Below are 26,318 nucleotides of genomic sequence, written 5' to 3' on the forward strand. Positions count from 1 at the left end.
TTGTGAGGAGAATCCGGGTGCTGTGTAGAGGAGAGTGCCGGTTGTGGCTTCCGATTCTAGTAGAGCATCTCGCTCTCCCAGCCTATCACTGGATGTGCCCGCCTCAGCTTCCTCTTCTGTACATGGCTATCTACCCAGTACGTGGATGCCAGTGAAGGGCACGGAAGTGCCACGGGCTAACCCAGGATAAGTGTTCTACAAACAAAGCTGCTAAGCCGGTGCTATTCTTCGCACGCTATCATCTCAGTTGTTGAGTGGCATCTGAGAATCAAGAGACTAGAAGGCCATCCAGAAACGAGCTCCTAAACTTATAGCCAGTTCTGACTGTCAGTGATCTTTTTCCTTGTCTGTAAATGTGTCCATAGACCCTCATTATCCATTGAACTGATGAGGAAGGTAATGCAATGTAAGTCTCTGGGATTTTCAGGCTATCTGAAGGTATAATTGACACTCAGCACACCTCCATGAAGGTCCTGGGAGGTCCCAGAGTCAGATTTGGCAAGCTTCTGACTTCTGTGCACACAGGAAACCCTGTTGCCTCTCCTTGTATTTAATTCAAGTGCGTTTCGTTTCTGTCCTTGTAAGAGCCCCTGAGGAAGCAAACATGGCATGTTGATGGGAGATGTTATTCTGTAAATCTGTCTCTTATTGGTTGTTGAATAAAGCACTGTTGGCCAATAGGGAAGCAAGATAGGTGGGAGGATTCTGGGAAACAGGCAGAGGAGACACCATGTAGCCGCCAGAGGAGTAAGAGGTCTGGACCCTTTCTCCAGTAAAGAGAAATACTTAGCTTAACAATTACGTGTTAAATACTTAAGTTAGAGATAGCCAATAAGAAACCAAGCAGACGGCCAACAGCTTCATAATTAATGTAAGTGCCCTGTGAGTTATTTGGGGTTCAGACGACACGGCAGGGCCCAGGCAACTGGCAAGGAAAAACTATACAGCATGTTGTATCAGTTACTTTTCTGTTACTCTGATAAACTACCAAGGCAACCCACAGAAGAAGAAACTTTATTTGCAATTGAGGTTCTAGAGGGTTAGAGTCCATTCATGGTGGCAGAACAAAGGCATGGCCGCAGAATCGGGATGCGAGGGCGCACGTGTTGCCCCACAAACGCAAAGGAGAGAGAGGGAACTCAAGCACCTTTACCCTCAATGTGTGATATTTTCTCCGTTGTTGTTGATTGTTTTTCAAGACAAGGTTTCTCTGTGTAACAGCTCAGCCCGGCCTCCTACTCACGGAGATCCACCTGCCTCTGCCTCCCGAGTGCTGGGATTACAGGTGTGCACCACCACCCGTCCGGCCCTCAAAGAATTATTCTAATGACACATTTCCTCCAGCAAAGCTACACTTCTTCAATCTTCCCAAGTAGGACTATCAACTGGAGATCAATCATTCAGATCCCCGAGATCATGGGGAACACTTCTCATTCAAACCATCGCAGATGTTATGCACCCTTTCCTGTTTTTTGCTTAGAGCCTTCATGTCATACAAAATAACTCTTCATGCTTCAGGAATAGTTATATATGAATTATTTGGCCCCAGCATGCCCTGGGGTAAGTGTGGTGTAAGTAACCTTAGGCCAGTGGAAACAGGCTGCACCCTCCCTTTGAACCCTCCTGAACTTATTCATCCCAGTCAGAGGTTAAGTTTCCTTGACCATCAATCACATTGCCAGTGATCTGTGTGCTACTGCTGGTGTAGTAGCTGCTTGGATGTCAGCCCCTGCCTGGCACACCTGGAGTTGGCATATCTCAGCTGTTCTAGGACTGTGACTGGGTTGTAACTACCTGGGATAGTTACAAAGCCCAGTACCTTCTTGCTATGATTCTTCCTGGGCTGGGTGGCCAGTATCTGGTGGCTGGCAGCTGGCAGAGTATGTCTGCCGGGTATACCTGCCAGCTGAGCCTTTGATCATGATGGGGCTGTCCACGTAGCCCAGTGCATTAGAGAACACAAAAGCTTCAGAAAGCACTCCATAACCACTTATCTGTCGTTTCCTGGCTACAGGTCTGGAGTGTGGGAGGAGCCTTGGTGTGGCTGGCTGGTAGCATGGCAACTGTGCACACAGCACTGACCTTGAAATTCAGCCAAATCCTTGGTCTTTCTGAGCCTCCATTACTCACAACTTACACTGACTTAACAGCAGTCTCAGTGTAACTTGGTATAGTTCAAATGCCTGTGAAGTGTTGGTCTCTAATAACAATAGCAATTGATAGTTCTTACTGAGAACCCCAGTGTCCCAATACCTGGGCTCGACTTAGACTTCTTGAAATCCCAGGTTCACCTGTTAACTGTAAAGCAAGGGCAGTTGTCATTTCCATGTCACCGTGGCTATGCATGGTGAACAGCGCAAAGCCCACGGAAAGGGTCTCTTCACGCTGCCGTGTTTGGAGGTGGGAGAAGACCCATGCAGCATCTCCAAGAGTAGAATGCCCTTCTATTGGATCCTCCGAGGGAGTTTGTCCGTTGAGCCCTTTTACTTATCTACAAGGATCTGCCAATGGCAAGTTCTGCCAGCGGAAGGTTCTGCCATGGGTTGCCAGGCAGACTTCCTAGAATTCTGGCCAGTACCACGTAAAAAAATGCCCTATTCGGGGACAGCTGTGGCCTTTGCGGCAGAGAAGGCTCTGTTCTCGTATTTGGCAGGTTGAAAAATGACCTGCAAATGCCCGTGGGGAAGTCGTGGGATGGAGTGAATCACTGGTATAAACACGCTGTGTTGTCTGACGACGTTACGGGTTTGCTTTGACTCAAATACCCATGGAAGCACCTTTGATCACCTAGTTTCACTGGCTTCCCACCCCGCGTCCCTTATAGGAGCGTGAATAGCAGCAATGTTCAACCAGTCTTAGTCTATACTCGCTGTCTTCCTGGAAGTCCTCTGGTTACAAGGATGATGTAATGGGCAGTGTCATGACCGCGACCCCAGCGGGGCCTAGAACAACCGAGGAGAGGCTGAGGAAGTTGCAGCCCAGTCTCTGCTGGCATTAGGGGCTAATAAGGGAGATGGCGTGGCAACAGACACATGTGCAGTGATCTCTGAGGTAATGTCGCCCTGTCCGTAGCTAAACGACCCTTTGGTTAGCTGTGCACACCTCACTTGCACCCATTCTGTATAGGAAAGATAATGGATTTCTTTTCCCCCTCGATGTCTTCAGAGGAGGAGGAGGAGGAGGAAGAGCACGGGAACGGGTGCCTTGAGAAAGGGGATCAGCCCTGCTTGCTGGGAGTCCTCCAGGGGTACCCTGACCCCCTCTCAGTCACTCTTTCTTTCCCTTTGGCCTCTGTCAAATGCATTTCTTCATTGTTGTGTGTGACTCTTCTGGCCACCGGGGTGGGAAATGGTAGCCACCTTGCAGCAGAGTTTGTGGCAGTTCTAGGATGCTTTCTAAGGTCCCTTCTGCCTCCCTGATCGTCTTTCTCTCTGATGTGTCCTTACCTGGCCACTCAATTTTTTTTCTCCATGTAGTTCAGAGACTAGTCTGCATTGCCACCTTCCTGCCTTAGACACGTAACAAATTCACACGTATTACCTTGTCTCCCTCACCTGTACATAATTCCTTGCAGCACTCCAGGTTACTGCCCGCCCCCCCCCAGCCAGGATTATAAGTGATCTTGTGGACACTACAAACTTTCCAGATAGGTAGGCTTCCGGAAATGGCCTGTCTGGTTGAGTTAAAATAGATGGGGAGAGGACATATTATAGCCCAAAAGAGCAAAAGGCAACTCAGGGAGGAGATGGGCAGGGTAAGGATGTAGCCCTCCCCTTATTTATTTATTCATTTATTTATTTGTTTTTTTTTTGAGACAGGGTCTCTCTGTATTGTTCTGGAGGTTGTCCAGATTAAAGGCGTGTGCCACCAACGCCCGGATTGGTCCTGCCCTTATTGAGAAGAGGCCTTGGATGCTGTTAAGCAGACTGTTTTATTGCAAGTGGATTATAAACTTCCAGGGTGAAGCCTCTGGCCGCTCTGCAGGCCTTTTTTTTTTTTTTTTTTTTTTTTTTTTTTGGTTTTTCGAGACAGGGTTTCTCTGTGGCTTTGGAGGCTGTCCTGGAACTCCCTTGGTAGTCCAGGCTGGTCTCGAACTCACAGAGATCCGCCTGCCTCTGCCTCCCGAGTGCTGGGATTAAAGGCGTGCGCCACCAACGCCCGGCTCTCTGCAGGCCATTTCTAACCCAGGCTACTGTAGTTATGGGGAAAGATACTGAGTGGTGGGAGAAGGCACTTGAAGTCCTGGGTTTCAGAATGAATCTCTAATGTGAAATCTGCTGGCAGTTCTGATGTAAAATATCAGGGAAAAAAGAAATTCATCTGGTACAACGTGAGACCTACATTTCTTCCTGGAATCAGAGAAGGGAGTGGGGTATTTATTTTATGTTTCAAGGAAGGGGTTTGTTTTTGTTTTACGTCTGTGACTGTGGTGAGAAAGCCCAATGGAAATTATTTTTGTGGAGGAATTACCACCATATTGCATTTGGCATATGAAGGTGAGTTTCATATCAGCTTAGCTGGGGGAGGGTACCAAGGCATTGATCAAATGCCAGCTTAGGTGTCATAGAGAAACTTTTTGTGTGTGTGTGTGTGTGTTGATCTTTCTTGTCTTTATTTTTTGATTTTGAGGCTCTGGCTCATGAATACAATGTCTTTTGATTATATCTACCCCTCCCTTATCCCCCCACATATTCCCCTTTTGAATTCATACTCTCTTCTATTATTACTATTATTTCTGTGATGAGTGTTGCACACATGCACGTTGTAAGACCCATCACCAGGGTATGAGCAGTCTATCAGGGGGCTTATCCCTCAAGAAAACTGGACTTCCCTTCCTCAGCAGCAGCTGACTGCCCTTAGCTTTCAGCTTGGCTTGGGGCCTTGTGAGCTCTTCCCCCAATCCATGCTGGGTGGTTCTGTACATGTCTTACACAGGCAGCCACAGGTATTGAGTGTCCCTGGCTGCAGAATCCCTGCCATCCCTGCCTTGTCCAGAAGACACTATTTTGCAGCAGTCTTCCTGGTCCTCTGGCTCTCACAACCTTTCTCCCCCCTCTTCTGTGGTGTCCCCTGTGAGTTACAGAGGCGGAACCGCCACTGATTCTGTGCACTTTGACCCGTTGTGGATCTCTGGAATAACTTGCATCTATTGCAAACAGCAGCTTTTTTATGAGGGCTGAGAGCTGCACTAGTTCATGACGCTTTCGGAGCCAGCTGGATACTGTATCACATTAGCAGAATATCAGGAATGAGTTCTCCTCTAGGCTCTATGACCACTCCAGCCGTGGCTTCTTCCTTAAGTGTAGCACACCAGGGAATAGTTCTGCTGAGTGGGTGTTAAATCCAATGAGAGAGGTGTCTGCAGTCATACCTCAGATGAAGGTGCCACTATTGTACCATGGGATACATCTTCCTGGACCAGTGATTACTGTAACTCATAGGAGATACAGCTAGGTAGGTCTGATGGTAACTTTTCTCTCCTGGAAGCTCGCATAGCACCTTCCAGCAGGGAACTAACGGGCAGGGAGGAGGCTGCCAGTTTCATACCGACTCCATTTCTACAAGTCCTTGACTGAAGCATGTAGTGTCTTTGGCAAAAGTATCTACAGTATCCACTTAGCAATGCAATAGACTATATTATTTGGGAGGTCTGTTGGACCCTCTTAAAGGTTGTTGTTGTTCGGAGGAAAGGCTGACTTCAGACTCCTAATCCTCTTGTCCCTGGAGTGCTGTGATTACAAGCATGCATCACCTTCTCAGGCTAAGGTGTTTCTTCAATGAGCTTAACATTTAAATCAATACAGATTGAATAAGCATGTTACTCTTCATGACATGGGTGGGCCTACTCCAGTCAGCTGTGGAATTTATGAGAAGGCACTGGGGTTTTCCGTAGCAGTAGAAAGTGGGAGTTCTAGCCGGGCGTTGGTGACGCACGCCTTTAATCCCTGCACTCGGGAGGCAGAGGCAGGCGGATCTCTCTGAGTTCGAGGCTGGGCTGGACCGATAGCCTCCAAAACAATACAGAGAAACCCTGTCTCGTAAACCAAAAAAAAAAAAAAAAAAAAAGTGGGAGTTCTGGCTCCATGATGCCTGTGGACTTGAACTGCAATCTTACCTCTTCCTTTGGTCTCTGCTTGCTGGCCTGCCCTGCAGATTCCGGACTTGGAAGGCCCATGATTATGTGAGCAAATACCTCCCTCCCTTACTCCTCCTCCTTCCTCTGTCTCTCTCACATAAATACACCCTCTGGGAATTATTAAAGCCATGAAACAAAGGGATCAACTTGAGCATCTGAAATGCGTACAGAAATGAATTTGTTTTGATTTGTACATAGAAACTCCCAACTTTAAATCCTTCGGGCTGGGTGTGATTACCCTGCAGGCAAGAAATGATAGAGTAAAGCTATCTTGCTAGTTCTTTGTGTATGTATGATTCCCATGCTGCCCCCCCGTGTGTGTGTGTGTGCACGCACACAACATACACACACACACACACACACACACACACACACACACACACACACACACACACACGGTATTTGTTGATCACTTACTATGCTCCAGGCACATCCTTGCCCATTACTCAATACTGCCTCTTTCTTGAAGCGAGGGTCATTTATCTTCTTTCATTCTTTTCTGGCAGTTTGGGATGTGATCCCAGCAGGGTTTCCTATTTGTTGGATGCTCTGTGGTCTCCTCATCAAAGTCCCTCAGGGTCCTGGGCAGCAGCAAAACACCCAGTAGTTCCTCCCCTGTGTCAGACATCAATTGTTCCAGAGTCTTCCTTCCAGGCCATTCGCAGTTCCCTCACCCCGAAGCCTCTCGAAGCCACTTAGTGTCTCTTCATACGGAGTAATCCCATTTATTAAACATGTGCAGCTTCCTTACTGGCAAGTGTTGGTAAAAATAGTCCTGCAGCCCCGAGGGACGGGGTCATCTGAACTTAGCGACTCTGAAAACATTTGGTGTGAATAATGGAAAGCGCAGCCTCAGTGGTGGCTTAGTCGCGCCCTCTTTGTTCCTTGTCTGCTGTGTGAAGCACAATGTTTAGTCCAGATTTTCCAAGAACTGAGTCAGTGGATTGCTGGGGACAATTCGTTTTCTTTCATTTTTTTTTTTAAAGAGAAGCATTGTTCTTTTGCATGTGGAAACCATGAAGTAAAGAATAACATTGAGCAAGAGTCAGTCATCCTGATGACCAGGCCCAGCGAATTGTGGGGGTGGTGTCACAATGTGTTTGGGTCCTCATACGCTGCTGCTGCAGGTTGATGAGCAGTCCTATCTGAAAACACTTGGGGTCACATGTGTTTCTTTTCTGGTCTCCTTTCTAAATGCTGTGGATACATAGAACTATCTTAGAACTGGGGTCCAGGCCTTTTTCATGTTTCACGTATTCCCAACATACATGACCTGAGATGATTTTACGCAACATTTCTAGTGATCTGTGGGGGGCAGGGGAGGTGAGGTTTCTGGTGGGGGTCTTCCCAATTGTGTCGTCATGTTGTCCCTCAGTGCATTTTGGACTACGGAACATTTTAGGGCTTAGGGGTTGGGAATGCTGGGCCTTTATTGACTGTGCCGCTTCTCATAGAACCACACTTTGCTCTGGGCCCAGGATAACCCTCAGGGCTCCAGTCCAAGGTTACATGGACCATCATGGACCTTTTCTTTCCTAGATTGAGGTTGTTTAGGATGGGGAGGGGTGGCAGCTCAACAGGTGGTAGAGACCTTCTTCAGAGGGGCCTGCCCGTCCTCTATCTCTCTCTTGGGTTATGAAATAATTTTTGGATTTTGTTATGCAGTAAAATGTTCTGTGGGTGAATCCTACAGGTGGCCAGTGCCCTGTGACGCAGCGTTCATAGGTTGTCCTTCACGGGTCGCCGGCAGCTAGAGCTAGGAAGGAGGAAAGCTGCAAAACTCATTAGCTTTTGAAAGCAGAACAAGTATTTTCAAGGAAGCAAGTACAGCATAGTCAGCGCGGGAGCCTCATCACAAGATGCCTCGAGACCTAGAAGGAGGGCATGGCTTGCCTTCCTGTATTGGAAGACCTAGGCCTGAGAAGGAACTCAGAGCTCATTTCCTACGGGCTGGTCCCCAAGTCCACCCCAGTGGTGGTAGCCGCTCCCAAAACTCTACAGCACTCACAACTGGAAGGAACAGACGTTTTACCCTGCTCATTCTTCCTGTCAGTCGTGATTCTTGGAGGGTTGTGTGCGTGTGTGTGCGCGCACACGTGTGTGTGTGTGTGTGTGTGTGTGTGTGTGTGTGTGTGTGTGTGTGTGCATGTCTCATTCTTTTTCATTTACTGTATGGTGCTTTATAGTGTTTCTTCCTAGATCCTATAAATGCCTACTCTTTTTGATCCATGTCCCCCTTTTATTTCTACTTCTGCCTTTCGCTAGGCAGAAATACAAATAGATTTCTAGTCGGGCATTGGTGGTGCACGCCTTTAATCCCAGCACTCGGGAGGCAGAGGCAGGCGGATCTCTCTGAATTTGAGGCCGGCCTGGTCTACAGAATGCATTCTAGGACAGGCTCCAAAGCTACACAGAGAAACCCTGTCTTGAATCACCCCCCCCAAAAAAAGAAAGAAAACAGATTTCCGTTTCTCTGAGCATAAACTCTTGAACTACTCTTGTCCTTTCTCTCCCTCCTTACCTCACATCAATCCATCCATCATCCACCTACGAAGAACAGCTGCCCATAGAGATGCTGGCATCTGGGTCCAAATCCTAAGAGTATGTCTCCATGTTCTATGTCGAAGGAGACAAAGGGACGCCCCAGAAGGCGTTCCTTGGCACTGGCTCCTTCTGCGGCCGGTGTGGAGTGTAGGAGAGCCACTAAGAAAGGTGATCAAAGCAAGAGTCATCTAGTGGACCACTGGTTCCTTCTCTGCTTTACCGGCTGTTCCACTCTCCCTCCCATTGTTAATTTGTACCTTGCTCAGAAAGCAGGAGGGTGTGTTCTGGTAAGAGACTGGTAAAATGGATGAGGGAACCCTCAAAGACCTGCCTGTGTGTGGGTCTTTTTTCTTGGCCTGAGGGGAGAGCAGAATTTTTAACAATGTTGCAAATTTAAAGCCTTGGAAGAGGACGGGAGACTTGTGGCTATTCTCTGCAGGGAAAACTGCGCAGAAATGAATCACTCAGGATTCACTTCTTCAGACACTAGAGAAGAGAGGTTGCCATGTCCCTTTATTGTCCCCACAGGGTAAACCATGTTGGGGTGCCTATGCCTCTGTCTCCTCCCAGCCTGCCCATGCTTTGCTTCTTACTGAGTGTTCATGATAACCGTGAGGTCTACAGAGTGTGGTACTGAACACAGTGGCCGTCCTGAGCCCACCGAGTCTGGGCTGCAGTACCTGACAGCCTGCTGGGCTTTGAACCTGGTGAGTTGCCACTGCACGGTGAGTCAGGGAAGCTCTGCCTCCCTTTGGTTGGGGTGGGTATTTAAGTCTTCCTTCCAGGGACATTAAAGGGAAATGAGCAGCGCCTGGCAAAACAACTTCTCCCTTAAACAGTGTCTAGCACATGGGAAGTGGTTAGCGGAGTTATTTATTAGCATGCTCCTATGCATATGCACATGTGTGTGTACCCACAGAGCTTAAGTAACATCTTCCTACAAAGACCTTCCCAAACTTTTTGGGGGGGGGGGAGGTGATTCTCTCGACCATGGTAGATGACTTGTGAATTTCTGCTGAATAAATGAAGGGCTGTAAAATCTGTTTTAGAGATGACCCCAGGCTCAGAGAAGGTAAAGTAACTGACCCAGCTCCTGGCAGACAAAGCCAGGTCCAGCCTGCATACTAATCTGAATCATTAATTGGTCACTGTGAAAGCAAGCAAACTTGAGGACCTCGGCTCAGCACAGGACCCAGTGGCTATGACACACCAACTCTCGCTGTCCTTAGGCACGTCTGTCTGTGTAGCCTACCTCTCAACTGTGTGGCCGTGTTGTCAACGTGGAATGCGTATTCTCACAGTGATAGGACCACAGGGCTTTGAGATGGCAAGTCAGAAACCCCAAGCACAGTGTCTTTGCAGCTGGGTTTGTTATTCTCATTGTATTCCAGCACTGTGCCAGAATACAAGTCCTCTTATTAGCCATTCTTATCTTTGTGCTTCCTGAGGGTGGGGAGTGAAAGTCCCATTCATCGCCACATCTCCACCTTCTAACGCAATTCTTGGTATGCGTTTCATACACACTGGAAAGTGCATGAATGAATGGCATAAATGAAACAGTAGACAGGCTTGGACTGGTGAGTTGAGGCCGCCTTAGTCAGTTATCTGGGGTTAGGTTTCCGGGGGGTCTTATCCCCTCTTGTCAGATTCAGGTCCAGGACAACGGTTCTATTGTTCCCAGATAGTGTAGCCTATCTGAATGTCTCCATGGACAGCCCTCTGCCACACCCTGTGCTCCTGCCCTATCACTGGCCCCACCTGGACCCCTCGCTGCCACCCGTGCGGTGGGCCTGGGGACAGCTTTCATGTGGCCGGCATGACTGCTCCTTAATCTCTCCCTCCCCTGTGTGAAAATTCATGGAAGACAACAGTTGATTCACTTTCTGGGCTTCCTGGAGGCCCAGACAGCAGTTTAAATAATGTCTTTGGTGTGGCCTTCAAACTTACAGCTTGACCTCAAATAGGGTCCTTGCCTGAAAGCCTCATTCGTATTTCCCTTTGCCACTGGGTAAGCTGAGGTCCCCAAATTGTCTGACATGTAGGTTACATGACAGGAGTAAAAGCCAGAAATTAGAATGAGCCAATCACCCCTAACACATGTTAGTACTTTTTTTTTTCATAAGGGTCCCCCCATGACACTTAATTTGTTGCTGTTTTCTGCATCTACTTACTTCCAAGTGGACAAAAGAAAGATGTCACGTCACAAAGGGGACGGTCCAGACCTTTGGGGGGATCTGTTAATGTCATGTGTCCTCCAGGTTAGCACCCTAAGGAACTGAAGTACCTCCTGGAGATTACCCAGCTCAATGCCGGTTAACTTCCCTCTTCAGTTTTCATAGTTGTAGTAGTTAAATTGGGGCACCTTTGTAAAATGGGACGCTATATGGCTTCTTAAAAGAACAAGCCGAAAAAGATACGTATATGAGTATATATGAATTGAATTTAGACTTAGACAAGGGGCATGTAGAGCATGTATGTAATATGTAATAGGTATAATTGTTATCTATGCATTAAAATTGCTCATTCGTAGCTACTAATGGGATAATGAAACTGATGGGGAACACTGTTCTAGCAAAGGACAACATCAACCTTTAGCAGTGTTGGCTTCTCTTTTGAAAGCAGGGTATCGACTAGCAGAGTGTTGACGTTGACTAACAGCTGCTCATTCATTAATACACAGTCACCGCCCCCGGATCAGCTGTGGCATCTACTGCAGGTCTAAGTCCCCTTTGTATGTTCTGTTATTTCTGCCTTTTTGCTGACCTGTCAGTCACTCCTAGCTCACCAGACATGACATGAAGTCTAATCCGGCGTCACTTACAGATACAGTGGTATTCCCAGGGCCAAGCCAGAACAGACACATAATAGACTTAATGGATGAAGAATGAATGAATGAACAGAGAAGAGAGGGTTTCCCCCCTACCTTTCACTCCTGCATGCACGAAGCTGGTGTCTAAGTCCTTTCTCCCTCTTCTGGTCCCACCCCTGACTACCCTTCCCCTCCTTGAGGAGAATCTTGCCTCAGCAAGGCTCCTTCATCCTCCTGGGCTGCAGAGAGACCAGGAGCAAGGAATGAGTTGAAATGGACCTTTGAGGTTGCAGTGTGGAGCTGACATTGCCGGTTAAGTCAGGCACATCTGACTTAATCGATTAATTTAGCCGCTGGAGCAGAGCCAACTCGGAAGCCCGGATTAACCTCCCCATCTGACCGTGTGCTGGTGAGTCAGAACTGTTGGGGTCTGAGCCTACGCTCTGCTATGGCTGCTGGGTGACCTTGGCCATGTTACTTACCCTTGTTGAATCTCAATTTCCTCCTCTGTGAGAAAAGACTTAAAGATGCATCCTTGGAGGTCCCGGGAGGAGGAGCTATGCTATCGCTAGCGCAGGTGCCCTTTGGAGACAGAGAGAGGTGAAAGTGCTTATTGTATGTGGAGCAGAGATTCCTGCCTTTCTCAGGGAGGCATCCCAAGGCCGGGTCAGAAGAGGTTACAATTTGCCTCTTCTTCTGCTCAGTGAACTTCTCCGACCGCCCAAGGTTTGCAGCTTAAGCAAATAAATTCTCCTGCTCCAGCAGGCCCTGTGTTCTGTAGCTGGCCATATGTCGGAGGAGATAGAGATCGTTATCTGGTAGAGTAATATTACCCAGCAAGGGATGACATTTCTTATCAGGGGCTCTGAGGAGTCAGAGATAGGCGCTTTTCTTTTCACTGGCCGCCAGACCTCCGTGTGCTGGGCTGGCAGGGAGGGTGGGACGGCCTTGCCGCCCAGGGGTGGCCAGCTGATGCTGTTGCAAGCATCAGCTGGCCTTCATCTCTTAACAACAACCACGCCTGATAGGCCGCCCTGTCAGAAGCGGGCCCTTTGGAGACTTTTGCATTTTGGAATGCACTGATAGCGATTAGGCAGAGGAGAATGAGGAAGGAAGAAGGGAGTGTGTGGTGGTGCTGGCCAGTTTTGGGTGGAGACAGAGCCATGGCCTTTGTGGGGACCTCCCCTTCTAGGAATAAGCAGGCAATCCCCTGATGCATGGACAACGCCTGGGTTTCTGGGCTATGGGTCGGTAGGGTAGGGGAGCTCAGATCCTGTACCAACTGAGACCAAGCTATTGGCATGCCTGGATGTGCTCCCCAAGTCAGCTTCCTAGAACTTGCTGCCTTTTGCTTTGTCCTGGAAGGGGAGGGAGTTGTCTGGACACAGTCACAGGGTGACTGCACCTTGGAGTCCCATGCCTTTTGTTAGGAGGGAAGGTACTGCCAGGACGGGAGGGTGGCCATGGAGTTTATTCTTCCTCTGATCTCTGCTTCACCTTTCCTAATTCAGGCAGCCTCTGCACGGAAGGCCCTGGCTTTGAGCACAGCTTTCATTCCTTGTGATATTTGCCAAGGGGTCCCCTTTCAACCTCAGTTTCTTTGTCTACAGTATGAGGAGGCAACATCACACCCTTTCTGAAGGAAAGGACTTTATGAGGTCCCCAGAGACCTGTTCTGAGGAAAAAACCCACTGCAGATTGGCTACCATCATGGACACAGTGGACTACATGCTTGGGGAGTCTGATTTCTATTGTAGGCTCAAACTCAGGGCTCTTTCCTTCCTGGTTTTTGGGAAGTCTTATTCTGCCCAGCTCTGCTCTCAAGTAATAATCTTGCTTCATCAAAAGGAAGAAGTGGTTTTCTGTCTTCCGGGACCCTTCCCATCAGCAGTTCCTGCCTCTGCTTCCTTCCTGGTGACCCCCACATCTCTGTTTCCTCCTGTCTCTCCTCTCTCCCTTGCTCAGGCCTTATTTGGGGGGCATTGAGGTTTTTATCTTACTCCATTATGACAACTCTCACATTTTTTCCCAATGACCAAGTCCAGATACTAAAAGTTCAGGTCTGATCATGCCCCTCCTCAACTTAAATGTAACCAGGAGCTCCCTGTCAGCTTCGGGATCGTAACCACAGCTCTTGATATCATCACCCCATCCACAAATCAGACCTGATCACCCTTGACACGCCCCCACCCCTAGTGTCAGGTGTTGATCCTCAAAAGCATGAAGATGCGTCTTGTGTTCTCAACTCCCATCATCTCTCTGACTTCTGGCTCTGATCCTGTCATGTGTGTTTATGTCTGTGAAGTCTGTGCACTCTGGTCCACCTTCTCCTCTGTCTGGCTCTGTGGCTGTGAGCGTTCTTGTCCCCTGTCTATCAGTTTTTGGTCACTATTTGAATCACCTTTTAGCCTCTCTGTGTCCTTAATGATCATCTTTTTTTTCCTCCTCCTCCTTCTTTTGTAATAGGGTCTTACTTTCTCCACTTCAGGAATGCTTGGATTACAGGTTTGAGCCACCATGTCTGGCTGAGGTAGCCTTACTTAGCATAACTGGATCTCATCTCTAGCCATCCAGCTAGCCTTTATTTGATTGGACAGTTTAATCTATTTGTATCTAACGTAACCACTGATAGGCTAGGGCTTGCTGTTGCAATTGTGTTGTTTTTCCCGTTTCCTTGTGGTTTCATTCCTGCCTTCTTCTCACACGGTCTTCTTTGTGATTTTATAAGACGTGCTTATTTGTGTGGCTTGCTTTTACTCTCCCTCTCGGCGGATCTAGCCACTGTGGGATTTTTCTTTGTGTTTCCCATTTTATCACAAAGTCTGTTTTAAGTTGATGGCAGCCTCAGCTGCTTATTACAAAGCTGACGCTCTTTCCCACCACGTTTTGCTGTTGGTGATAACTATGATCGCTACTATTGTGTGTCCACTGATGAAGAATTAACGCTATAGTTATCTTATATTTTAGTTTTGCAGACTGTATCCTTGAGTTGAAAGTGACTTAGATACCACCATTGCCATATTTTTCTGAACTTGACCATTTCCTTACTTCTATTGTGAGTTCTGCATTCATGTGTCTTTGCGCTATCAGTTAGTGTCCTTTTATGTAAACTTGAAGGGCTTCCTTTAACACTTTTTTTTTTAAGACAAGCCTGGTGCTGGGTTACCCCCCCCCTCTTTTGTCTGTCTAGGAAAGCTTTTCTGTGCCCTCCATTTCTGAACGATAGCTTTCAGGTATTTGATTGGCACTTGTTCTTTCAGTACTTTGAATCTGTCATCTCACACTCTTTTAATTTTCAGCATTTCTGCTGATAGATCTGCAGATATTCTTATGTCAGTTCACCTGTCTATGACAAGCGAGCTTTCTCTATTGCTGTCAGACTTCTACATCTGTGGTTTCTGAGAATTTGATTATAATGTGTCTCCACTGAGATCTCTTCAACAATAGTCAGATTGGGGGGTCTTTGGGAGTGGGCTTGATGTTTATTTTCCCTTTCCACTTTTGAAATGTTTTCTATAACTTTTTTTTTTTCATTCAGCAAGCTGTTATCAGGCCTTACTCTCTTTTACTTGATGGTTTATTGGAAGGTTTTTTTGTACTCTTTCGTTGTTTTGCTCCCAACTAGTTTCTAATGCCCTGACTTTGAGTTCGCTGATTCCTTTTCCTAGTTGGCCAAGTTTGCTATGGATTTTTCAGCTTGGTCATAATGTATTGGTGGTAACATTTCTGTTTGGTTCTGTTGTTGTTGTTAATGTTTTTTGTCTTTGTTTACTTTTTTCATGATATCATGCAGTAGTGTAGCTGTAGTGTTTTGTGCTTCACAGAACTTCTTCAAGACAGTTATTTTTGAATTCTTTGTCAGGCAACTCATGGATATCCATTTCCTTGAGATGTGTTTCTTTAATGGTCTCCCTAAGTATTCACGATCCTTGCAGTCTTGTGTTGATGTGAGTCTGTTTGAAGGGGTAAGCATGCTTACATTTTTTTATAGGTTAGCTTTAGCAAATTAAGGCATCTACTGACCAGCTCATCCAAATCCAGAATTGGGGTGTGCTGGCTGGTAAAGATGAGGGACAGGATTACTGCTGCAACTGTGAATATGATGGCATGCCCTGGTGCCTGAATGATTGGGCAGGTGGGCCTGTGCCTTGAGTTTGGAGGGGCCACCCTGGAGCCTAGTGTCTTAGGACTCTGTGTCTAAGCCTAATGTCTGAGTCAATGGGTAGGGTCTAAGACCTGGATCACAGAGTGAGAACTAAATCCAGAGTCTATGTGGGTTCATTCTACATTGAATTTCATCAGGGGATTTTCATTGCCTATAACCTATAGCCTGGATTTGTAGAACTTGGCCTGGGAGTGGAATTAGGGTGGACAGGTGTTGGCATCTGTGTCAAATACAGGGTTCTTTACTCTCTTCCCTTCAAGTGAAGGGCAACAACACCTTCCAGGGTCATGAGGGAGGAGGCTTGATATGGGACAGTATAGAGCTAGCCCTCATACTATTTTAAATGTGTCTTCTTATTTTTTGGTTCCACCCAGATGCTTTAACCTTTCTCTGGGATTCCTTAGCCTTTGTGTTTGAATGTTGTTCAAAGTGACCTTCCTGTGGGGAACAGATGCTGAAATTCTTATTCTTCATCTTGATAATGCCACTTTTGTCTTCACAGCTTAATTTACAATGATATATTCATTTGCTTTTGTTTCATTCCTGTCTTCCTCCATTACAATTAAACCTTGGAAAGGATAAAGTCAATTTTGACTACTGAAGTCACAGCAACAAAACAGAACACAATAGTACGTTTTCATACTATGTGCTTGACACTATGGTAAATTCTTCATTTTGACCAATTTATTTTATCCTTGTTGCAGTATAGTTACTATCACAGCATTCATTTTACAGATGTGCAAACTTAGAAAGAGAGGTTAACTGCTGTGTTCCACCCTTCAGTCTAGATGGGAAGTAGCAAAAGCAAGATTCAGAACCCCAAGTTGATGCCAAGATGTTCTCAAGTTGGCTCCAGGATGCTCTCAAGTTGACTAGGGGATGCTCTTAAGTTTACTAGGGGATGCTCTCAAGGACACTCTGGGATGCTCACACTTAAGCCCTCTATTATGTTCTAGTGTCTTCTCAGCAGCAACAAGTTTGCAAGTAGATGATACGTGAATCAAAGGGCCATCTCTCTTTCAGTCTCTGCACTGCATGCAGAGTTGGAGCCTGGTGAAACATAAGGAACCAGAGTTTGGGAATCTAGTAGATCTGAATTGAACTCTGGGCTCTTTAGCTGGCGACTATAAGCAAACTAGCTTCACTGAGCATTGGCCAACATGGGAACAAATGCAGTTTATCCTGTAGAGGATGTTTGTGAGCCGAATCGATGGGTTATAGTATGTAAGCAGAGAGGGCCAACTGCCCTTTAGGAATTCTCATTTTTAAGTATGATGATGCCACATCCTTCTTTGGTAAGAGTAGACGGAAGGGACAAAGCCACCTGGTATGGGATGGCCTTCACTCAGCTTGACAGGGAGCAGGAATAAGGTCCAGTCCCTGCAGGACTCACAGGAGATCCCCTGCCCTTTGGTTCAGCCTTAGGGCTTAAGTCACAGTAGCCACTGACTGTTTGTAAAGATTTTGGGTGACCCTGACCCAAGCCACAGTCTTAAAGATCTCTAGGTATTTTTGGTTTTGTGACACTGGCTGCTTTCTCATGTGGAGACGCTGCTGCCTCCCACCCTGTAGGCTTTCTAAGGAGGCCCCAGATAGGCTTTTAAATCCTTTCCAGGAAACCCAACTAGGTACTCTGAAATACCATTCTCGGTAAGGTCTGCCTCTGAGGGTTACTTCACTCTAGGCTTCATTTCTTTCTACATCTGCTTCCCGGTACTCAGGGACAGCTCTCCTTCTTTCCATAATTCCAGTTTTCTTCCCCAACCTTTCCCTTACCTCCTTACCTCATTCTGGCCTCCAGCTGTCAAAGAACAGAGGTGTTGGCCTCTTACAAAGCAGGCTACCTTAGCAGCAGATTCAGTCCCTGAAGATGGGGAAAGAAGGCCGTCTGGCCTTGTGACAGCCATGGGTAGCTGACTCAGCCTGGATGCTGGGCTTGCTGTACAGTCATCCCTGGAAAGCCACAGAACCTTCTTGGCCCCAGGCCTGGAAGAGAGAATGTGGTCTCGCTGAAAGCAACAGCTCAAGTTGGCTGCGTCTCCATGGGTTTGCTCTCTCTTGGAGTATTGTTCCTTTGCTGCTGAGAATCTTTGCAGCCCAGAGCGCTGCAGCCTGCCCAGACTCAATAGCGTGTCGTGTCACACAGCTTTAACCCTGCTCATTAGCAGATGTAAGTTCTTAACCCTCATTCTACAGCTACCTACTCGCCTCTGTCTTAGTTTCTTCATCCATCGCTTCGATGGAAGTGCTTTGGCAAAAGCAATTTGCTAGAGAATGGGTTTATTCACAGTTCAGGGTCACAGTCCATCAGAGGAGGGAAGTCCCAGCAATGAGACCTTGAAGCAGCAGCTGGTCACATTGCATCTACAGTCAAGAAATAGAGAGCGATGAATGGTATTCTCCTCTTGCCATTTCTTCTTTTCATTTGGTCCATGTTCCTAACCCCTCAGTGATGGTGCCAACCACAAGGGATGGATCACCCCACCTCAATTACTGTAGTCAAGATAATTCCCCACAGGTATGCCCGGAAGCCTATTTTCTTGGCGATTCTAGGACTCGTGTGATTGACAATTAAGACTGACCATCAGAACTTCCAGTCTTAGCTCCCTTGTGTACTAGTGGTAAGATCTGGGTGAGATTCTAAATGATTCTGCTCCAGCTTCCTCATCTGTAACAGGGGATGCTGATTGTCTTTGGTAGCTTGAAATGTTTGTTGCAATTCTGCAACCCTCCCTTGTAAAACTATGCATCCGTGCCTTTGACGTGATGGCATACCTTGTTTGTATAGAACATACTTTTATTCCTGGGCTTTGGGCTTGTGCTTTATGGGAAGTTCTTGGTCGTATGACCCAAGTGGAGAATGGAATGTGTGGAAACTTTCTCCTGTAAATCTCCTGATGATGGTAACAATGTGCCGTTGGCGCTGGGAGCGTGACGTAGATGCAGAGCCACGTCTCCACAAGCCCAGCTTGCTTCAGCCAACACCGAACTGACCAGCTGATGGGAGTGAAGAGTTAGCACTTGGTAGCATGCGCCCTTGACCTTTGTGTTCCCCTGTTCCCACCTCCCCAGTGCTGGCTGCCACTATGCTCAGATATTTGGTTCTGGTGATTAATCTCCGGGCTCTGTGTGTGGTGCTCTACCTACTGAGCTACATTCCCCAGCCCCTTCACTCTTTCTTTCTTTTTTTGAAAGTCCTTCTGATGGTAACTGGGCCCACCAAAATAATCTAGAATCATCTCTTTATTCCAAACAAGTCAACGACTCTAACTCGATTTGCAGCCTCAATTCCCGTTCTGCTGTGTAACCTGATATTCACAGATTTGAGGGATTGCAATGTGGGCGTTGTTACGTGGCCATCATTTTATCTACTACAACCCACACTGGGCACACACAGTACTATATTTCCGTTGATCCATACTGGTTTCAGAAGCCCTAGTATTTTATCTGTGACGTGAAAATGACGTGGCATGTCCTCTGATGTTGCCACCACCCCATCTTGTAGAAGGGATTGTTTTACTGGAAATGTTGCTCTGGGAAACAGGTGCTGTCCCTTGCCAGTGGACTGCATGCGGTGGGTTTAGGAGACACAGTAAAGTAGTGTAAGATTCTTAGGTGCCTTTCATACAGAGATGAGACTCTCGGTTGATGACAATTGTCCTGAGTAGTTGTTGTGATGGGTGTCCTGCTGTCCCTGCTCTCCCTTAGTAGTAGGTAGAACTGTACCAGCGTAAGGACTGACTGAGTCATTTCAGAGGGGCCATAGGACAAGGCTAGGGCAGCCAGCCTCTATCTCCCCCCAGCCAATCTGGCTCTGTCCTTGCAGCCACAGGACCCTCTGATCTTTTCACACACAATGGATTACAGGGAAAAAGGAAAATTCCTGGCCTGACTGATACCAAGTTGAAGGAAATAGCTGGCTTTTGTGGGGCAAGGGAACAAAATCCAGCAAGAGTGATAAACCTTTCACTGGCCTGAGTTCTGCTGAGTAGCTAGCTGCAGTGCGACATTGAGATTTGGGGCAAGGATGTGAACTCTGAGGGGCTATGCTAGCCACTCGAGAGTGAAGAAAGGGTGTTGTGCATAGGAGGAGGAGAAGAGCCAGGATCTAGGAATTCCAGGCTTGTGAGGTCCCACCATAGGCTTACTGTATTGCTCCTCGAAAGTAGACCTGTATTTCTGAGTTCAGGTAGCTACCTGTTTAGCTGTCCTCTGCCATTGATCAGAAATGACCACAGGCCAAACTCTCATTTCTTCCATGCCTGGGGCTCTTTACCTGGGATATGGGGTTGTATTAGTGTTACTGTATAGCTTGTATGAGAAGTAACTGAAAACGGTGTGTGTGTGTGTGTGTGTGTGTGTGTGTGTGTGTGTGTGTGTGTGTGTACCGGTGCATGTGTACATGTATATAACCAGACAGTGTGTTTAGGGATATAAATGTATCATATGTGGATATTCATTGTGTTTGCTGTGTACTTCATAAGGGTATTTCTCTGTTAACGGTAACACTCATAGCCTGAAGAGAAGTCCCAGGATGCCTTGCTGTGGGCTCACCCAGTGCTCTTTGAGAAAATTTTCTGGTTGGGGCTGAGAGTTGGTGCTCAGAGGCGTCTTGAATGGTGGTTTCCTGAGACTGCCGACCACCTAGTAGCCTCTTCAGGCTCCCAAGCCTGCCTTTGGGGAAGCGTCTGAAATAGATTCTGTCTTATACCATACCATACATGTTCCTCCTGTATCCAGTCTAGACCCCCAACACCTGAAGTCAGAAGGAGACTTCAACATTCCACAGTTCAGGGGCATTTTGATGGAAATCCATGGCATGCAGAGTGTCTCTCTTGGTGGCCTGCGTTCCTGCCCCTGCCCCTATTCATGTCCCTCCAGATGAAAATCCAACATATGCTCTGTCCATGTGCAGGCACTTGCTCTCAGGGTGCCACCGCATGCCGGAGTTTCCTGTTGGTCTTTTGATCTGTCTCACCTTCTTCGCCCCTGTAAGAGTCAAACACCCTCACCTTACCCTTCCAGCTAAGGGCAGTCAGACCACCAAGGCCCCTCTGTTCATAGCGAGCCTCTCTCCCCAGGCACAGCTTCTAAATGCTTTGTAAATTCTCTGTGGCCTTCCCCATAGAACAGACCGTCTGCCGCTGTCCCTGCTGCTGGTGAGGGATACTATTGATCCTGATGCCAGCAGACAACAAATAACTTTCAAGAGGGCACAGAGCGGGGGAGGGCCAACACTCTGTCCGGCTCCAACACCTTTCCTCTCTACTGCTCCAGGGGCTGGAACTCTACAGCCACAGAGGCCCCAAAGACTTCTTTAGTGTGTGTGTGTATGGGGGGGGGGCCTGAAGAGACATTGTAGCCAATTTAAAAGGTACAGTTCGACCTTGGGGTTACAAACAAGAGGCGGAAAGTCATGGATTGCTCTGGTGGCAGTCTGCATTCAGGGGCACATGGAAGGGCGTGTGCTCCCCCTTCAAGGTATGGTGACCTGAAAGTCGGCTAATTACTGTTTCTCTGTACCACATTACGTGTTGCAAATGTGTTTTCTACCCTGCATCTTAGTATCCACCACTGCTTAAATTCTTTCTTGTTAGCCTTTCAGAAGGGTGTTCAGATCCTGATAACTAAGTCTTCCCATCTGGTGTATGGGGAAGGGTACAGTTGGCAGATACTTTCTGACCTGAGGTTGATTCTCACAGCTCCCACAAAAGGTTACCCCCAACACACAACACACACACACACACACACACACACACACACACACACACACACACATGCACAAACACACACATACAACCTTGCACATAAAAGAAATCTTCTGCCCAGCTGCAAATCCATTTCCTAATCTCTCAGTATGCTTGGAGTCCTGTTTAGCTGCTGGATAGATGAGGGTGTGGGAACCTAATCCTCATCCAAGTCGTGGTGCAGGACTGCACAGCTCCTCGTAATCTAGTGGTCCCCTATGCAAGTACCTTACTAATGGAGCATCGGTACTCTTGGGTGGATGATGACTTGCCCGATGAGCCTTCCTTCCAAAACAGGAATGTGTCTGTCCCATCTGCCAGGGTTCTCCACTGTGAAACCAGACTTCCAATGCATCCTTCAGAAAGATGCACAGTACGAGTGAATTAATGCAGAGCAGTCCCCACTTACCAGCCAAAGCACGTGTGCTTCTTAGTTTATACTGTCTTGACACAACCTAGAAGTGCCTTGGAAGAGGCAGCCAGATTAGACCAGCCTCTCAAAATCTCAAGACGGGAGAGATTGTCTTGATTGATGATTGACGTGGTAGGCACGCCTTCCCTGGGCACAGTGGCCTGGGTTGTATAAGAAACCCAGCTGAGTAGTAGTAGATTTTGTTTATGATCTAACAAATAAAGCTTGCCCGGAGATCAGAGTGCAAAGCTAGCCACAGCCATAGAGACCAGACAGTGGTTGTATACGCCATTAATCCCAGCACTTTGGAGGCAGAGGCAGACAGATCCGTGTTAGTTCAGGACACCCTGGGCTACACCAGTGTGAATCAGTCTAAAAGAGAAACAGAGCTCACACAAAGGAGATCTCAACACTTTTGATCCCACGCCTTTAATCCCAGCACTAGAGAGGAATTTAAGGCAGGAGGACACAGGAGCTCAGTGCTGTCTGAGGTTTGGTGAGGAGTAGTGCAGTCGTGAATAGTCTGAGGCTGGGTGGATCGCCCCTTCAATTTTAGCATTGGGTAGAGGTGAGAACTCTCTTGTGGCTGGCTGCTTTGCTTCTCTGATGTTCAGTCTTAACCCCAGTGTCTGTCTCTGGGTTTTATTAATCATGCTAAACTGCTTCAGATTCCTGCCTTGGCTTCCCTTGATGATGGGTTGTGTAACCTATAAGATAAAATAAATCCCATCCTCCTAGAAGTTTCTTTGGTTCTTTCCAACTCCTCATTGTATACTCTGCTAAACACAATGCCACACTCAAGGAGGCCATCAGCCTTACAAAAGAAGCTGAGATCAAGGTTAGAGGGATAGAACTAGCTGAGTTTTCGACTCCAGAGAGAGGGAAGGGCCCCCTGGGAAAGGAAACAAATCCCAGAGTCCTCTCATGGGAAAGAGAATTTACTGGAGCCATCTCTGTTCCCTGGGGACATGGAGGTCTTAGGCCACAATACCAAGCAATTGTCCCATTAAATCTCCTCTGCAGGGACACTGCTATGGCTTTCCACCTATTACCCCTGCCTCCATAAGCATGTTCCTTTAAAACAGCTTTATTTAGACAGAAGTCACATACCATGGAATTTACCAATCCTCCAACATATTTGTTTCCTAAAAAAGCAAGTCTGTGCGCTTTAGCTACCAAGTTCCTGTACCTCTGTCTACCCCAGGGTGCTTCCTGTATTGGTGGACTGGTCCACTGGAGTCATTGTCTGTAAGTAGAATCCTACCCTTTGGGGCTGGCCTCTTCCACTTAGCATGGCTTTTCAAGGCTCAGTCATGTTGCACAAGCACGTGGACTTCATTCTTTTAACATAATGGAAGAAGGTTCCATTTGTAACTATATCTTGCTTTATTTTCTCATCAGTTAGCCACCTCTGGGCTATTTTCTTTTTCTAAGAATAGGCTACCCTGGGAGGTTCATGCACAAGTGTTCTCATGGCTTATATTTACTGTAGTATGTACATACCTAGGAGTGCAATTGCTGGGCCAAGGGGTGTGTCTCCATACGACTTTTTGTGGATCTGTCATACTTTTACAGACAGCCTTTGATGTTTTCCTGTCCCTTTCAAACTGCCTGCTCTCATTCCTTGTTTCTGCTCCTCTTAAACATAACATAGGCTTCTATTTTGTGTGGAGTTTTAACCCGTATGCCAAATTAACAAATGGAACTAGAAATAGGGGTAGTGTTGCCTCTGTTGGGGGTGGGGCAAGACCAAACTGCCTTCTGGGTAGGGAATGTTCTGTCTTGTGGTGTGATGCATTTAGGACTTCGCAAAGGCCCCCTCCCCCCACTGCAAGGAGCACCCTCCAGCCGCATGCATTTCCTCTGGAACAAAGTTTAAAAATATTTCTCATCATTTTCTATTATTGGGTATGAAGCCCATCCCTCGTCTTTACCCAGGAGGATGAGAAAGCCAACTCTGTTTTGCATGAGTGTTTTCTGGGGCCCAACTGTGGACTGAAGAGAGAGTTCCACAGGGCACAATAACCCTAAACATATGCATAGCAGAGAACTAGAAAGGAACAGACGTAAGTGGGAGGTCTCATAGAATATGCAAGAATATATGAATTCCCATAAATCCACAGGCTCGGACTGAGCGAGCACTACTAATTTCCACATTTTAAAAATCAGTATTACATAATGTTTGATAGGACTGCATTAATTGTGTCATTTTACTTATAGGCTGGAAAAACGTATTTGACTGGAAGAAAGAATCCGTGTATTAAGTTCCATACTTTGCTGGAAGTAAGTACTGCATGTTTTTGTACCTTTAATTCCTCACCTACAGCTGATTTCTTTTTCCTTGGAGATCACTTCCGTACCGCCTGTGGATTCAGTTATTAAGAAGTGATTTGGGTTGTTCTCTCTGACTGGGGGTTCAGTTTCATAGGACCTCCTTCCTCTCTTTAGAGTGGACTTCTACTGTGTTCTGTACTCAAAGCTAGTAGAAGTGGCATCTACCATGAGGAGGTCAACCTTGGAATTTGATTTCCTAGGACTTTCTTTTTGTCTTGGGTTTCCTCACTGGAAGAATGGGAGAGAAAACACCCTCCCCAGTGGGCTTACATTTGAGATGTATGTTGTACCACCCTAGACCCGTCTGTCAGTTCACTCCTCTTCTCCAACTACTCTTGAGTCCACTGCCTGCCCGCCTCGAAAAGCAGCACTTAGCAGGTAGTAGAGCCTATCTGATTCTGATCACTGGCATCTTTAACATTTGCAGAGACAGCCAGGCGTTGGTGGCGCACGCCTTTAATCCCAGCACTCGGGAGGCAGAGGCAGGCGGATCTCTGTGAGTTCGAGGCTGGGCTGGACCAACAGCCTCCAAAACAATACAGAGAAACCCTGTCTCGTAAAAACCAAAAAAAAAAAAAAAAAAAAAAAAAAAACATTTGCAGAGACTTAAAAGCATATGCTCATGGCAGTGTGTGTGAATATCTGTTTACATCCTGAATCAGGTACAAGAAGACAAACCACATGTTCTTACTCACATATTTATTAGGAAGGAGTTGGTCTCACAGACGTAGAGGCTTGTTGGTAGAGTGAAGATCTGTGAGGCGTTGATCAAAAAGATAGCATTTCAGCCCAATAGAAGGGAGTTCAGAGACTTGTGGTATGCGGTGGCTGTAATTCTCAGTGCCTTATAGTCTTGAAAAATGCTTAGAAAATGGATATTACATTCTTTTCCCAAACATGAGAGCTCTATGAGGTGATAGGTATGTTCAATGTCTAGATTTCATCATTTCACCATGAAGGTACCTTATAGCATCATGCTGTTCACGATATATAAAATTTTAACTGTTAGATTTATAGAAAGATTACACAAAACCTCTGTCCCCTGGATGAATTACGGTTACTCTCAGGACTAGCAATACGGTTTAGTAGACAGGGTTGCTGCCTCACTAGGACACATGGAATCCAAGGTTCGATCCCTGGCACTGAGTAAAACCAAACATGGTGACTCTTGCCTGTAACTACAGCACTTGAGACAGGGGGATCCCAGACCTTGGTCTGTGTAGGAAGCCAGCTCTGGGTACCTGAGACCCAATCTCTAACAAAACTACCTGATGCAACTAGCGAATGTCCATGCCTGGTCAAAAGTGAGGCTAGTAGTAGCAAGCTTCTAGGCAGTTTGTGAGTTTGTTATTTCCTCCCCCGGTGCAGTGGGGCTCAGCCTCTAAGCACTGCCCAGTGCTGCGCTGGAAACTCTTCTTGCCAATCAGGATCTTGAACTTGACCTCAGGTGGAAGTGAACATTGTTTGCTGAGGATGGAGGAGGGGCTGGACAGACCATGAGTCATGGTTTTGCAACAGTGTTTACTCTTTCAGCATATGCGCAGAGTCATACTCAATACAGGCTACACACTGCTGGTTTTCAGCCTCCAATTTGTTGGGCACCTCTATACTGCACCATCATCCTAAAGTGACTTCCCTGGGTCCCTTTTGGTCCTTTTGATGTCAGTAGGTTTCAGCCTTCAATTTGCCAGCGATGATTCAGGAAGCTTGCTGGCAGGCGGATGCCTGAGCCTGCGCAAGACTTGCTAACTCCGTGCAGTTGATGAATGGCAGTCAGCACATTTTGCAAACGTTTTGGTAGCTCCATTGCACCATTTAGGTACTATACACAGCCTGAGACCGACCTACACTTAAGGCCTTGCGAACAAGATTGAGAACTAGCAGATGAAAGTATTAGCTCTAATGTAAAAAGCGAGATGAAGGATGGAGATAGATACACATATTTACAGACCTTCAGATCGACTCGTCCAGGGAAGCTAGATAGGTTGAATTTGAGATGCATCTTCCTGCTGCAAGACATGACCCTCCAGACTAATGCAGCCTGGAAGGTAGGGTCAGAGGACGGCATCTGCCGAGATCCCTGAGAGGGAATGAATTCTGAGGTCTCACCCGGGCTCTGCATTATGGACTGGTGACAGCAGTGCCCACAGGTGACACCTGGCTTTTCTGCT

At 47.0% G+C, this 26,318-nt stretch overlaps 1 protein-coding gene across 12 annotated transcripts in view; it reads left to right on the plus strand.

The window, feature by feature from the left end:
• The window catches only part of LOC106021825, a 207,112-nt gene that overhangs the window by 173,912 nt on the left and 6,882 nt on the right, over nucleotides 1-26,318 (plus strand). For 11 of the 12 annotated variants that reach the window (XR_005870528.1, XR_005870527.1, XR_005870518.1 and 8 more), the window contains one exon: nucleotides 24,034-24,096. The gene's annotated coding sequence lies outside the window, so the exon portion shown is untranslated. Of the gene's footprint in view, nucleotides 1-9,208; nucleotides 9,388-24,033; nucleotides 24,097-26,318 lie in introns of all 12 variants that reach the window. The other variant, XR_005870520.1, reaches the window with a different exon arrangement.

The sequence above is a fragment of the Mesocricetus auratus genome, unplaced genomic scaffold (genome assembly GCF_017639785.1).
Source record: "Mesocricetus auratus isolate SY011 unplaced genomic scaffold, BCM_Maur_2.0 Super-Scaffold_100023, whole genome shotgun sequence".
NCBI classification, from domain to species: Eukaryota; Metazoa; Chordata; class Mammalia; order Rodentia; family Cricetidae; genus Mesocricetus; species Mesocricetus auratus.